Consider the following 12,946-nt stretch of genomic DNA (forward strand, 5'->3'; position numbering starts at 1 on the left):
TACAATTTTAGCATAACTGCACTACTTTTCAATTCTATCCCTCTAGAAATAAACTCTAGTGCTTGGTTTTTTTTTCATACAATTTTCAATGTCCTACAAAGCGCATATCCATTAAACAATGGAACGTTGTATTCATAATGGAAGATGTAATGAGTAGGATGGATACGGGGGAACCAGTGGATGTAATGTTTTTGGATTTTCAAAAAGCATTTGTTAAGGTTATCAAACAAAATTAGGACTCATGGGATTGGGAGTAATATATTAGCATGGATTGAGGATTGGTTAATGGAGAAAAAAGAGAGTAGGAATAAGCAGGACTTTTTTGGGTTGGCAGCATGTAACTAGCGAGGCACCGCAAGGATCAGTGCTTGGGCTTCAGCTATTTACAATCTATATTAATGACTTAGATGAAGGGACTGAATATGACGTATCCAAGTTTGCTGATGATACGAAGTTAGGTGGGAGTTCGGAGCAGCACGAGTCTGGGGAGTCGGAGAGGCCTATAAAAGGCCCAACGCGTCGGGAGGCGGGAGTTCAGAGCAGCGCGAGTCCGGGGAGTCGGAGAGACCTATAAAAGGCCCAACGTTGTTGGGAGGCGGGAGTTCAGAGCAGCGCGAGTCCAGGGTGTGGGAGAGGCCTATAAAAGGCCCACCGTTGTTGGGAGGCGGGAGTTCAGAGCAGCGCGAGTCCAGGGTGTGGGAGAGGCCTATAAAAGGCCCAACGTCGTCTGGAGGCGGAAGTTCGGAACAGCGCGAGTCCGGGGAATCGGAGAGGCTTATAAAAGGCCCAACACGTTGGGAGGCGGGAGTTCGGAGCAATGCGAGTCCGGGGAGTCGGAGAGGGCTATAAAAGGCCCAACGTTGTTGGGAGGCGGGAGTTCAGAGCAGTGCGAGTCCAGGGTGTGGGAGAGGCCTATAAAAGGCCCAACGTCATCGGGAGGCGAGAGTTCGGAGCAGCACGAGTCCAGGGTGTCGGAGAGGCCTATAAAAGGCCCAACGTCGTCGGGAGGCATGAGTTCGGAACAGCGCGAGTCCGGAGAGTCCAAGAGGCCTATAAAAGACCCAACGTCGTTTGGAGGCGGGAGTTCGGAGCAGCGCGAGTCCGGGGAGATGGAGAGGCCTATAAAAGGACCAACATCATCGGGAGGCGGGTGTTCGGAGCAGCGTGAGTCTGGGGAGTCGAAGAGGCCAGCCGGTACAGCTGCAGCAGGGGCAGAAGGTAAACAAAGAAGTAGAAAGAAGTTGAAAGGTGACATCACAGCCAAGGAGGTAAGTAATTGGCTGGTGATTGGTGAGTAGTTTTTCTTTTTCTTTTCCTTTATCAGTAGGTAACCTTTATCATTGTTGTTGCCAAATTAAGTTAATCTAGGGGTTAAGTCATGGCAGGAGAGCGCGGATACGTGTCATGCTCCTCCTGTGGATTCACTCTGGAGCATCCGCGATGCTGAGGATGCCGTGAATAGCACACTTAGTGAGTTGGTCTTACCGCCGGTAAAGGTTACACAGGCAGATAGGGAATGGGAGGCCAACAGGAAGAGCAGTGGAAGGAAGGTAGTGCAGGGGTCCCCTGTGGTCATCCCCCTCCAAAACAGATACACCACTTTGGGGGGAATGACTCATCAGGGGAGGGCAGCAGCAGCCAAGTCCATGGGTGACTCTGCTGCACAGGAGGGCAGGAAAAAGAGTGGGAGAGCGATAGTGGCAGGAGATTCTATTGTAAAGGGAATAGATAGACGTTTAAGCGTCCGCAATCGAGACTCCAGGATGGTATGTTGCCTCCCTGGTGCAAGGGTCAAGGATGTCTCGGAGTGGTTGCAGGACATTTTGGAGGGGGAGGGTGACTAGCCAGTTGCCGTGGTGCATATAGCTACCAACGACATAGGTAAAAAACGGGATGAGGTCCTACAAGGTCAATTTAGGGAGCTACGAGTTAAATTAAAAAGTAGGACCTCAAGGGTAGTAATCTCAGGGTTACTACCAGTGCCACGTGCTAGTCAGAGTAGGAATCGCAGGATAGCTCAGATGAATACGTGGCTTGAGGAGTGATGCAGAAGGGAGGGATTCAAATTCCTGGGACATTGGAACCGGTTCTGGGGGAGGTGGGACCAGTACAAACCGGACGTTGTGCACCTGGACAGGATCAGAACCAATGTCCTAGGGGGAGTGTTTGCTAGTGCTGTTGGGGAGGAGTTCAACTAATGTGGCAGGGGGATAGGCACCTATGCAGGGAGATAGAGGGAAGTAGAATGGGGGCAGAAGCAAAAGATAGAAAGAAAAGTAAAAGTGGAGGGCAGAGAAACCCAAGGCAAAAATCAAAAAGGGCCATGTTACAGCAAAATTCTAAAGGGGCAAAGTGTGTTAAAAAGACCAGTCTGAAGGCTCTGTGCCTCAATGCGAGGAGTATTCATAATAAGGTGGACGAATTAACTGGACAGGCAGCAATTAATAAATATGATATAATTGGCTTCACGGAGACATGGCTCCAGGGTGACCAAGGCTGGGAACTCAACATCCAGGGGTATTCAACATTCAGGAAGGATAGACAGAAAGGAAAAGGAGGTGGAGTAGCGTTGCTGGTTAAAGAGGAAATTAACGCAATAGTAAAGAAGGACATTAGCTTGGATGATGTGGAATCAGTATGGGTGGAGCTGCGGAATACCAAAGGGCAGAAAACCCTAGTGGGAGTTGTGTACAGACCACCAAACAGTAGTAGTGAGGTTGGGGACAGCATCAAACAAGAAATTAGGGATGCGTGCATTAAAAGTACAGTAGTTATCATGGGTGACTTTAATCTGCATATAGATTGGGCTAACCAAACTGGTAGCAATACGGTGGAGGAGGATTTCCTGGATTGTATTAGGAATGGTTTTCTAGATCAATATGTCGAGGAACCAACTAGAGAGTTGGCCATCCTAGACTGGGTGATGTGTAGTGAGAAAGGACTAATTAGCAATCTTGTTGTACGAGGCCCCCTGGGGAAGAGTGACCATAATATGGTAGAATTCTTTATTAAGATGGAGAGTGACACCGTTAATTGAGAGACTAGGGTCCTGAACTTAAGGAAAGACAACTTTGATGGTATGAGACGTGAATTGGCTAGAATAGACTGGCAAATGATACTTAAAGGGTTGACGGTGGATAGGCAATGGCAAACATTTAAAGATCACATGGATGAACTTTAACAATTGTATATCCTTGTCTGGAGTAAAAATAAAACGGGGAAGGTGGCTCAACCGTGGCTAACAAGAGAAATTAAGGATAGTGTTAAATCCAAGGAAGAGGCGTATAAATTGGCCAGAAAAAGCAGAAAACCTGAGGACTGGGAGAAATTTAGAATACAGCAGAGGAGGACAAAGGGTTTAATTAGGAGGGGGAAAATAGAGGAAGCTTGCCGGGAACATAAAAACTGACTGCAAAAGCTTCTATAAATATGTGAAGAGAAAAAGATTAGTGAAGACAAACGTAGGTCCCTTGCAGTCAGATTCAGGTGAATTTATAACGGGGAACAAAGAAATGGCAGACCAGTTGAACAAATACTTTGGTTCTGTCTTCAGGAAGGAAGACACAAATAACCTTCCGGAAATACTAGGGGACCGAGGAAATACTAGTGAGAAAGAGGAACTGAAGGAAATCCTTATTAGGCGGGATGTTGATGGGATTGAAGGCCAATAAATCCCCGGGGCCTGATAGTCTGCATCCCAGAGTACTTAAGGAAGTGGCCCTAGAAATAGTGGATGCATTGGTGATCATTTTCCAACATTCTGTAGACTCTGGATCAGTTCCTATGGATTGGAGGGTAGCTAATGTAACACCACTTTTTTAAAAAGGAGGGAGAGAGAAAATGGGGAATTATTATGGACAGTTTTAGCCTCTTAATCTGAGGAAGGACATTCTTGCTATTGAGGGAGTGCAGCGAAGGCTCACCAGACTGATTCCCGGAATGGCAGGACTGACATATGAAAAAAGATTGGATCAACTCGGCTTATATTCACTGGAATTTAGAAGAATGAGAGGGGATCTCGTAGAAACATGTAAAATTCTGACGGGATTGGGCAGATTAGATGCAGGAAGAATGTTCCCAATGTTGGGGAAGTCCAGAACCAGGGGTCACAGTCTAAGCATAAGGTGTAAGCCATTTAGGACCGAGATGAGGAGAAACTTCTTCACGCAGAGAATTATGAACCTGTGGCATTCTCTACCGCAGAGAGTTGTTGAGTCCAGTTCGTTAGATATATTCAAAAGGCAGTTAGATGTGACCCTTACGGCTAGAGAGATCAAGGAGTATGGGGAGAAAGCAGGAATGGGGTACTGAGGTTGCATGATCAGCCATGATCATATAGAATGATGGTGCAGGCTCGAAGGGCCGAGTGGCCTACTCCTGCACCTATTTTCTATGTTTCTATGTTTCTCCCAGAAAATCAGAACTGTGGAACAGGCTGCCGGCTAATGCGGTGAGTGCTGATTCGTTAAATTCCTTTCAGCGAGAGCTGGATATGTTTCTGGCTGATGTGGAGATCACCTTGTGTAAAACTAGGGTCATAAAATGATACAGAACAGGAGGCCACTTGGCCCATCCTGCCTGTGCCGGCTCTTTGTTAAAGCGATCCAATTAGTCCCACTCCCCTGCTCTTTCCCAATAGGCCTGCAAATGCTTTCGCTTCAAGTATTTATCCAATTCCCTTTTGAACGTTACTAATAAATCTGCTTCCACCATCCTTTCAGGAAGTGCATTCCAGATCATAATAAGAACATAAGAACATAAGAAATAGGAGCAGGAGTAGGCCATTTGGCCCCTCGAGCCTGCTCCACCATTTAATAAGATCATGACTGATCTAATCATGGGTTCAGCTCCACCTCCCTGCCCGCTCCCTATAACTCTTTATTCCCTTATCACTCAAAAATCTGTCGATCTCCGTTTAAAGATATTCAATGACCCAGCCTCCACAGCTCTCTGGGGCAGAGAATTCCTGCATAAATAACTCGCTGCATTAAAAAATGTTTCCTCATGTCATCTCTGGTTCTTTTACTAATTACCTTAAATCTGTGTCCTCTAGTTACTGACCCTCCTGCCACTTGAAACAGTTTCGCCTCATTTACTCTAACAATACCATTCATCATTTTGAACAACCCTTAACTTTCTCTGCTCGAAGGTGAACAATCCCAGCTCCTCTAGTCTCTCCACGAAACTGAAGTCTTTCATCCATGGCACCATTCTAAGAAATTTCCTCCGCACACTCACTAAGGCCTTGATATCCTTCCTAAAGTGTGGTGCCCAGAATTGGACACAATACTCCTTCTGGGGTGTATAAGCGGTTTTGTTCCTAGACCAATGGCTAGACAGACGGTTCGAATCACTCCCGCCTTACGAGAATTCTATACCCGGGGATTATTATTCAGGGTGTAAATGGAATAAGTCACGGACAGGACTGCTTCGGTGAAAAATCATAAGAACATAAGAATTAGGAACAGGAGTAGGCCATCTAGCCCCTCGAGCCTGCTCCGCTATTCAACAAGATCATGGCTGATCTGGTCGTGGACTCAGCTCCACTTACCCGCCCGCACCCCGTAACCCTTAATTCCCTTATTGGTTAAAAATCTATCTATCTGTGACTTGAATACATTCAATGAGCTAGCCTCAACTGCTTCCTTGGGCAGAGAATTCCACAGATTCACAACCCTCTGGGAGAAGAAATTCCTTCTCAACTCGGTTTTAAATTGGCTCCCCCGTATTTTGAGGCTGTGCCCCCTAGTTCTAGTCTCCCCGACCAGTGGAAACAACCTCTCTGCCTCTATCTTGTCTATCCCTTTTATGATTTTAAATGTTTCTATAAGATCACCCCTCATCCTTCTGAACTCCAACGAGTAAAGACCCAGTCTACTCAATCTATCATCATAAGGTAACCCCCTCATCTCCGGAATCAGCCTAGTGAATCGTCTCTGTACCCCCTCCAAAGCCAGTATATCCTTCCTGAGGTAAGGTGACCAAAACTGCATGCAGTACTCCAGGTGCAGCCTCACCAATACCCTATACAGTTGCAGCAGGACCTCCCTGCTTTTGTACTCTATCCCTCTCGCAATGAAGGCCAACATTCCATTCGCCTTCCTGATTACCTGCTGCACCTGCAAACTAACTTTTTCGGATTCATGCACAAGGACCCCCAGGTCCCTCTGCACCGCAGCATGTTGTAATTTCTCCCCATTCAAATAATATTCCCTTTTACTGTTTTTTTCCCCAAGGTGGATGACCTCACACTTCCCGACATTGTATTCCATCTGCCAAACCTTAGCCCATCCAAATCTCTTTGCAGCCTCTCTGTGTCCTCTACACAACCCGCTTTCCCACTAATCTTAGTGTCATCCTTGCTATTGAGGGAATGCAACGAAGGTTCACCAGACTGATTCCCGGGATGGCGGGACTGACCTATCAAGAAAGACTGGATCAACTGGGCTTGTATTCACTGGAGTTCAGAAGAATGAGAGGGGACCTCATAGACACGTTTAAAATTCTAACGGGGTTAGACAGGTTAGATGCAGGAAGAATGTTCCCAATGTTGGGGAAGTCCAGAACCAGGGGACACAGTCTAAGGATAAGGGGGAAGCCATTTAGGACCGAGATGAGGAGGAATTTCTTCACCCAGAGAGTGGTGAACTTGTGGAATTCTCTACCGCAGAAAGTTGTTGAGGCCAATTCACTAAATATATTCAAAAAGGAGTTAGATGAAGTCCTTACTACTAGGGGAATCAAGGGGTATGGTGAGAAAGCAGGAATGGGGTACTAAAGTTACATGTTCAGCCATGAACTCATTGAATGGCGGTGCAGGCTAGAAGGGCTGAATGGCCTACTCCTGCACCTATTTTCTATGTTTCTATGTTTCTATGTTTCTATCTGCAAATTTTGTTACACTACACTCTGTTCCCTCTTCCAGGTCATCTATGTATATTGTAAACAGTTGTGGTCCCAGCACCGATCCCTGTGGCACACCACTAACCACCAATTTCCAACCCGAAAAGGACCCATTTATCCCGACTCTCTGCTTTCTGTTCGCCAGCCAATTCTCTATCCATGCTAATATATTTCCTCTGACTCCGCATACCTCTATCTTCTGCAGTAACCTTTTGTGTGGCACCTTATCGAATGCCTTTTGGAAATCTAAATACACCACATCCATCGGTACACCTCTATCCACCATGCTCGTTATATCCTCAAAGAATTCCAGTAAATTAGTTAAACATGATTTTCCCTTCATGAATCCATGCTGCGTCTGCTTGATTGCATTATTCCTATCTAGATGTCCCGCTATTTCTTCCTTAATGATAGTTTCAAGCATTTTCCCCACTACAGATGTTAAACTAACCGGCCTATAGTTACCTGCCTTTTGCCTGCCCCTTTTTTAAACAGAGGCGTTAAATTACCTGCTTTCCAATCCGCTGGTACCTCCCCAAAGTCCAGAGAATTTTGGTAGATTATAACTAATGCATCTGCTATAACTTCCGCCATCTCTTTTAATACCCTGGGATGCATTTCATCAGGACCAGGGGACTTGTCTACCTTGAGTCCCATTAGCCTGTCCAGCACTACCCCCCTGGTGATAGTGATTGTCTCAAGGTCCTCCCTTCCCACATTCCTGTGACCAGCAATTTTTGGCTTGGTTTTTGTGTCTTCCACTGTGAAGACCGAAGCAAAATAATTGTTTAAGGTCTCAGCCATTTCCACATTTCCCATTATTAAATCCCCCTTCTCATCTTCTAAGGGACCAACATTTACTTTAGTCACTCTTTTCCGTTTTATATATCGGTAAAAGCTTTTACTATCTGTTTTTATGTTTTGCGCAAGTTTACCTTCGTAATCTATCTTTCCTTTCTTTATTGCTTTCTTAGTCATTCTTTGCTGTTGTTTAAAATTTTCCCAATCCTCTAGTTTCCCACTAACCTTGGCCACCTTATACGCATTGGTCATTGATTTGATACTCTTCTTTATTTCCTTGGTTATCCACGGCTGGTTATCCCTTCTCTTACCGCCCTTCTTTTTCACTGGAATATATTTTTGTTGCGCACTATGAAAGAGCTCCTTAAAAGTCCTCCACTGTTCCTCAATTGTACCACCGTTTAGTCTGTGTTTCCAGTCTACTTTAGCCAACTCTGCCCTCATCCCACTGTAGTCCCCTTTGTTTAAGCATTGTACGCTTGTTTGAGACACTACTTCCTCACCCTCAATCTGTATTACAAATTCAACCATACTGTGATCACTCATTCCGAAAGGATCTTTTACTAGGAGATCGTTTATTTTTCCTGTCTCATTACACAGGACCAGATCAAAGATAGCTTGCTCCCTTGTAGGTTCTGTTACATACTGTTCTAAGAAACAATCCCATATGCATTCGATGAATTCCTCCTCCAGGCTACCCCGTGCGATTTGAGTTGACCAATCGATATGTAGGTTAAAATCCCCCATGATTACTGCCGTTCCTTTTTCACATGCCTCCATTATTCCCTTGATTATTGCCCGCCCCACCGTAAAGTTATTATTTGGGGGCCTATAAACTACTATCTCTAATCTCCACCCACAATGATTCAACATTTTGCTAATTAGAGCCAATATCGTCTCTCACAACTGCCCTGATATCATCCTTTATTAACAGAGCTATCCCACCTCCTTTCCCTTCTTGTCTATCTTTCTGAATTGTCAGATACCCCTGTATGTTTAATTCCCAGTCTTGGCCACCCTGCAACCATGTTTCTGTAATGGCCACCAAATCATACCCATTTGTAATGATTTGTGCCATCAACTCATTTACTTTATTTCGAATGCTGCGTGCATTTAGGTAGAGTGTTTTAATCCTAGTTTTTAAACCATGATTTTTAGTTTTGACCCCTCCTGCAGCCCCTTTATATTCAGTGGCCCTTTTTGTTTTTTGCCTTGGGTTTCTCTGCCCTCCACTTTTACTCATCTCCTTTCTGTCTTTTGCTTTTGTCTCCTTTTTGTTTTCCTCTGTCTCCCTGCATTGGTTCCCATCCCCCTGCCAAATTAGTTTAACTCCTCCCCAACAGCACTAGCAAATACTTCCCCTTGGACATTGGTTCCGGTCCTGCCCAGGTGCAGACCGTCCGGTTTGTACTGGTCCCACCTCCCCTAGAACCGGTTCCAATGCCCCAGAAATTTGAATCCCTCCCTGCTGCACCACTGCTCAAACCACGTATTCATCTGAGCTATCCTGTGATTCCTACTCTAACTAGCACGTGGCACTGGTAGCAATCCCGAGATTACTACTTTTGAGGTCCTACTTTTTAATTTAGCTCCGAGCTCCTTAAATTCGTATCGTAGGACCTCATCCCTTTTTTTAACCTATGTCGTTGGTACCAATGTGCACCACGACAACTGGCTGTTCTCCCTCCTTTTTTAGAATGTTCTGCACCCGCTCCGAGACATCCTTGACCCTTGCACCAGGGAGGCAACATACCATCCTGGAGTCTCGGTTGCGGCCGCAGAAACGCCTATCTATTCCCCTTATAATTGAATCCCCCATCACTATCGCTCTCCCACTCTTTTTCCTGCCCTCCTGTGCAACAGAGCCAGCCACGGTGCCATGAACTTGGCTGCTGCTGCCCGCTCCTGATGAGTCATCCCCCTCAACAGTACTCAAAGCAGTGTATCTGTTTTGCAGGGGGATGACCGCAGGGGACCCCTGCACTACCTTCCTTGCACTGCTCTTCCTGCTGGTCTTCCATTCCCTAGCTGGCTGTGGACTCTTCACCTGCGGTAAGACCAACTCACTACACGTGCTACTCACATCATTCTCAGCATCGTGGATGCTCCAGAGTGAATCCACCCTTAGCTCCAATTCCGCAACGCGGTCCGTCAGGAGCTGGAGGCGGATACACTTCCCGCACACGTAGTCGTCAGGGACACCGGAAGTGTCCCCGAGTTCCCACATGGTACAGGAGGAGCATAACACGTGACCGAGCTCTCCTGCCATGTCTTAACCCTTAGATACCCTTAAATTGGCAACAACAATGTTAACAGCTTACTTACTGATATAAAAAATAAAAAGAAAATCTACTCACCAATTACCAGCCAATCACTTACCCCCTTGGCTGTGACATCACCTTTTGATTTCTTTCTACTTCTTTTTTGCCTTCTCTCCCCGCTGCAGCTGCACCGGCTGGGCCTTTATAGGCCGCTCCGACACCACGCACTCCCGCCTCTCGGACTGCCGCCGCCTCTCCACGCACCTGGGCCTTTATAGGCCGCTCCGACACCACGCACTCCCGCCTCTCGGACTGCCGCCGCCTCTCCACGCACCTGGGCCTTTATAGGCTGCTCCGACACCACGCACTCCCGCCTCTCGGACTGCCGCCGCCTCTCCACGCACCTGGGCCTTTATAGGCCGCTCCGACACCACGCACTCCCGCCTCTCGGACTGCCGCCGCCTCTCCACGCACCTGGGCCTTTATAGGCCGCTCCGACACCACGCACTCCCGCCTCTCGGACTGCCGCCGCCTCTCCACGCACCTGGGCCTTTATAGGCTGCTCCGACACCACGCACTCCCGCCTCTCGGACTGCATTTATTTATTTGGTCTAACCTACACTGGCTAAAACATGCACTACCAAACAAAATCACTGTCTCTGTGGAGAATAAGATCCAGATTAAAACAACATACAGTACAACACTGAGGACCAGTAACATGCAGTAATTTCCTTGTTGCTATGGTGGAGTCTAACTCCCCCCTACCAGCAAATTACCCAGTCACATGAAGCTCCCTCCCCAGAATAGCCCAAAAAAGCTTCACTTCCTAGAAATCTCTGAGCCCTTTACACCCCACACAGCTCGCCTGGCTCTCTGGTTACCGGCTTGGGACACTCGCGACCCTTCTCACCAGTTGGTCTCGATCGCTCAGCTGGTCCTTCTTCTTGTCACGTCGGTCTTGGTGGAGCGAGAGAGGGGGAACGCTCGAAAGCGTTCCAGAATGCTAGAGAATGGTGGAAAAGAGTTTATCTTTAAAGGAGTCCTGCTGCCCTTATCTCTCCCGCCAATCTTTGAAATCCTTTTGCTTCTAAGTACTCCGGTGCTTAGTCGATGATGGGTCATCAGACCCATGTGTATTGGACTGATGACCCTGGGTCTGGGACATCTCTCGGTTTTTGTGTAGGGAAGGACTGGCCCCTCTTGGTCTGGCCAGGCTAGTGGGTCCATTGTTCTGCTTCTCTTCTGAGATGGAGGTGAGAAGTGCCTTTGTATATTAGAGTGGTTTTCCAATAGTTTATGCATGCCTCAAATATCTGAGCCCCTTCCCTTTTGCTAGGGCGAACCCATACATTCCGGATGACTGGCAGTTCTTTGTCACAGCCAACTGCCACGCGGTCTCTGGAGTTTTAACAAACTAGCCTTTTCACGTATCTGCACAGGGTGACCCCATCACAAGGGGCCCAATTTTCCCCAACTCCTTTGTTCGGCGCACTTATCCTAAATGCGCCGACTTTGCGTGCTGGAAACAGCGCCGAAAAAAAGTGGCCCCATCTTGCCCACTCTGCCGAGTCTCTGGTGTCCTAGCGTAGCGTACATAGTGCAGTGGGGGGGGGGGTGGAGCAACAGCCCAGCACAGAAAACACTGCCGGCAACTGCGCGCATGCGCAGTGGAATCTGTGCGCATGCGCAGTGGAGTCTGCGCGCATGCTCCTCGCCCTCCCAGCGTGTCCTGCGGGCTGTGAGCAGGACCCGATGCTCGCAGCCCCTATCCCCGGCCGAGTGGTCTCGCACATCGGCCAGCCAGCCCACTGACTTCCCAGGCCGAGGTAGGACTTGAGTTTTATTTTTTATTTATTGATGGTTGTGTTTTGTTTAGTGAGGAGAGTTTTGATTGAGGGGGGGTGGGGGAGGCGGAGGGAGGAGGAGAGTTTTGATGGGGTGGGGGGGGGGTGTGGAAGAGTTTTGATGGGTTGAAGGGGGGAGACTTTTTTTTAAAAAAACTTGTTTCTGGCATAAAGGTAGGACTTCTATTTTTTATTTGTTATTGGTTGATTGCTTATTACTTTTTGTGGTTTGTTTTGTGCTTTGTAAGTCTTGGTGCAGGTCCTCTCAGCTTCCTTGGATTTTTATTTCTACTTGAAAGCTTATTTTTGTGCTTTGTAAGTCTTGGTGTTTTAAATGTACTAACCTGCGCCAAATTCTTAACTGCCCGCAATGTTTTTCAGAGCTGGCCACATACGCTGACCTAAGTCGATTTGGAGTAAGTTTTAGCTGGCCAAAGTGTAACAAATGGCCAAAACTGGCGTAAGTGTCTGGGAACGCCCCCTTTTGAAAAAAAAACTCAACTAAAAAAAATCGTACCTAACTGAGTTTATTGGGGAAAATGGTGTTTTTTAAACTTACGCCTGAAAAACCAACTTACTCCAAAAAGAATCGGAGCAAGTCATGGCAAAAACTGGGCCCAGGGAAAGTACCCTCAGAGAAAAAAAACCATAAAGTCCACGAAATATTCTCGACTGAGTCCATTCTTTAAACAGAAACTTTGCGATCTCTTCAGGTCTAACCTGTGTTTCATCAAGGTTTAGCATAAATTCTTTGCTTTTGTCCTCTATGACCTAGAAATGTGATTTTTGGCGAAATGGTATTTTTTGCCAAAAATCCCACTTTTGCTTCGCCACCGCTACAAGGCCTAAAATTCGAGCTTCAATTTGCGCAGCGGTAAAAATCATCGTTGCATGAGGATTCGTGGCGCAAACCGTGAATTTTCTGCAACTTTACTCCGAGGGCGATATCGCTGCGAGAGCGGCCTTGGAAGGGGGGAAAACACCAAAAAAAATTGCAAACAACAAAAAAAATCACAAAACATTTACAAGACACTTAACTATCGAATTGCTGAAAAAGAATTTGAAAATAAAAACTTTAACTCACCTTTTTTGCAGGTCTTCAGACTTACCGCTGCTCCAAGGGCTGCAAAGCAGCTT

This window comes from Pristiophorus japonicus, chromosome 8 (genome assembly GCF_044704955.1).
Source record: "Pristiophorus japonicus isolate sPriJap1 chromosome 8, sPriJap1.hap1, whole genome shotgun sequence".
In the NCBI taxonomy this organism is placed as follows: Eukaryota; Metazoa; Chordata; class Chondrichthyes; family Pristiophoridae; genus Pristiophorus; species Pristiophorus japonicus.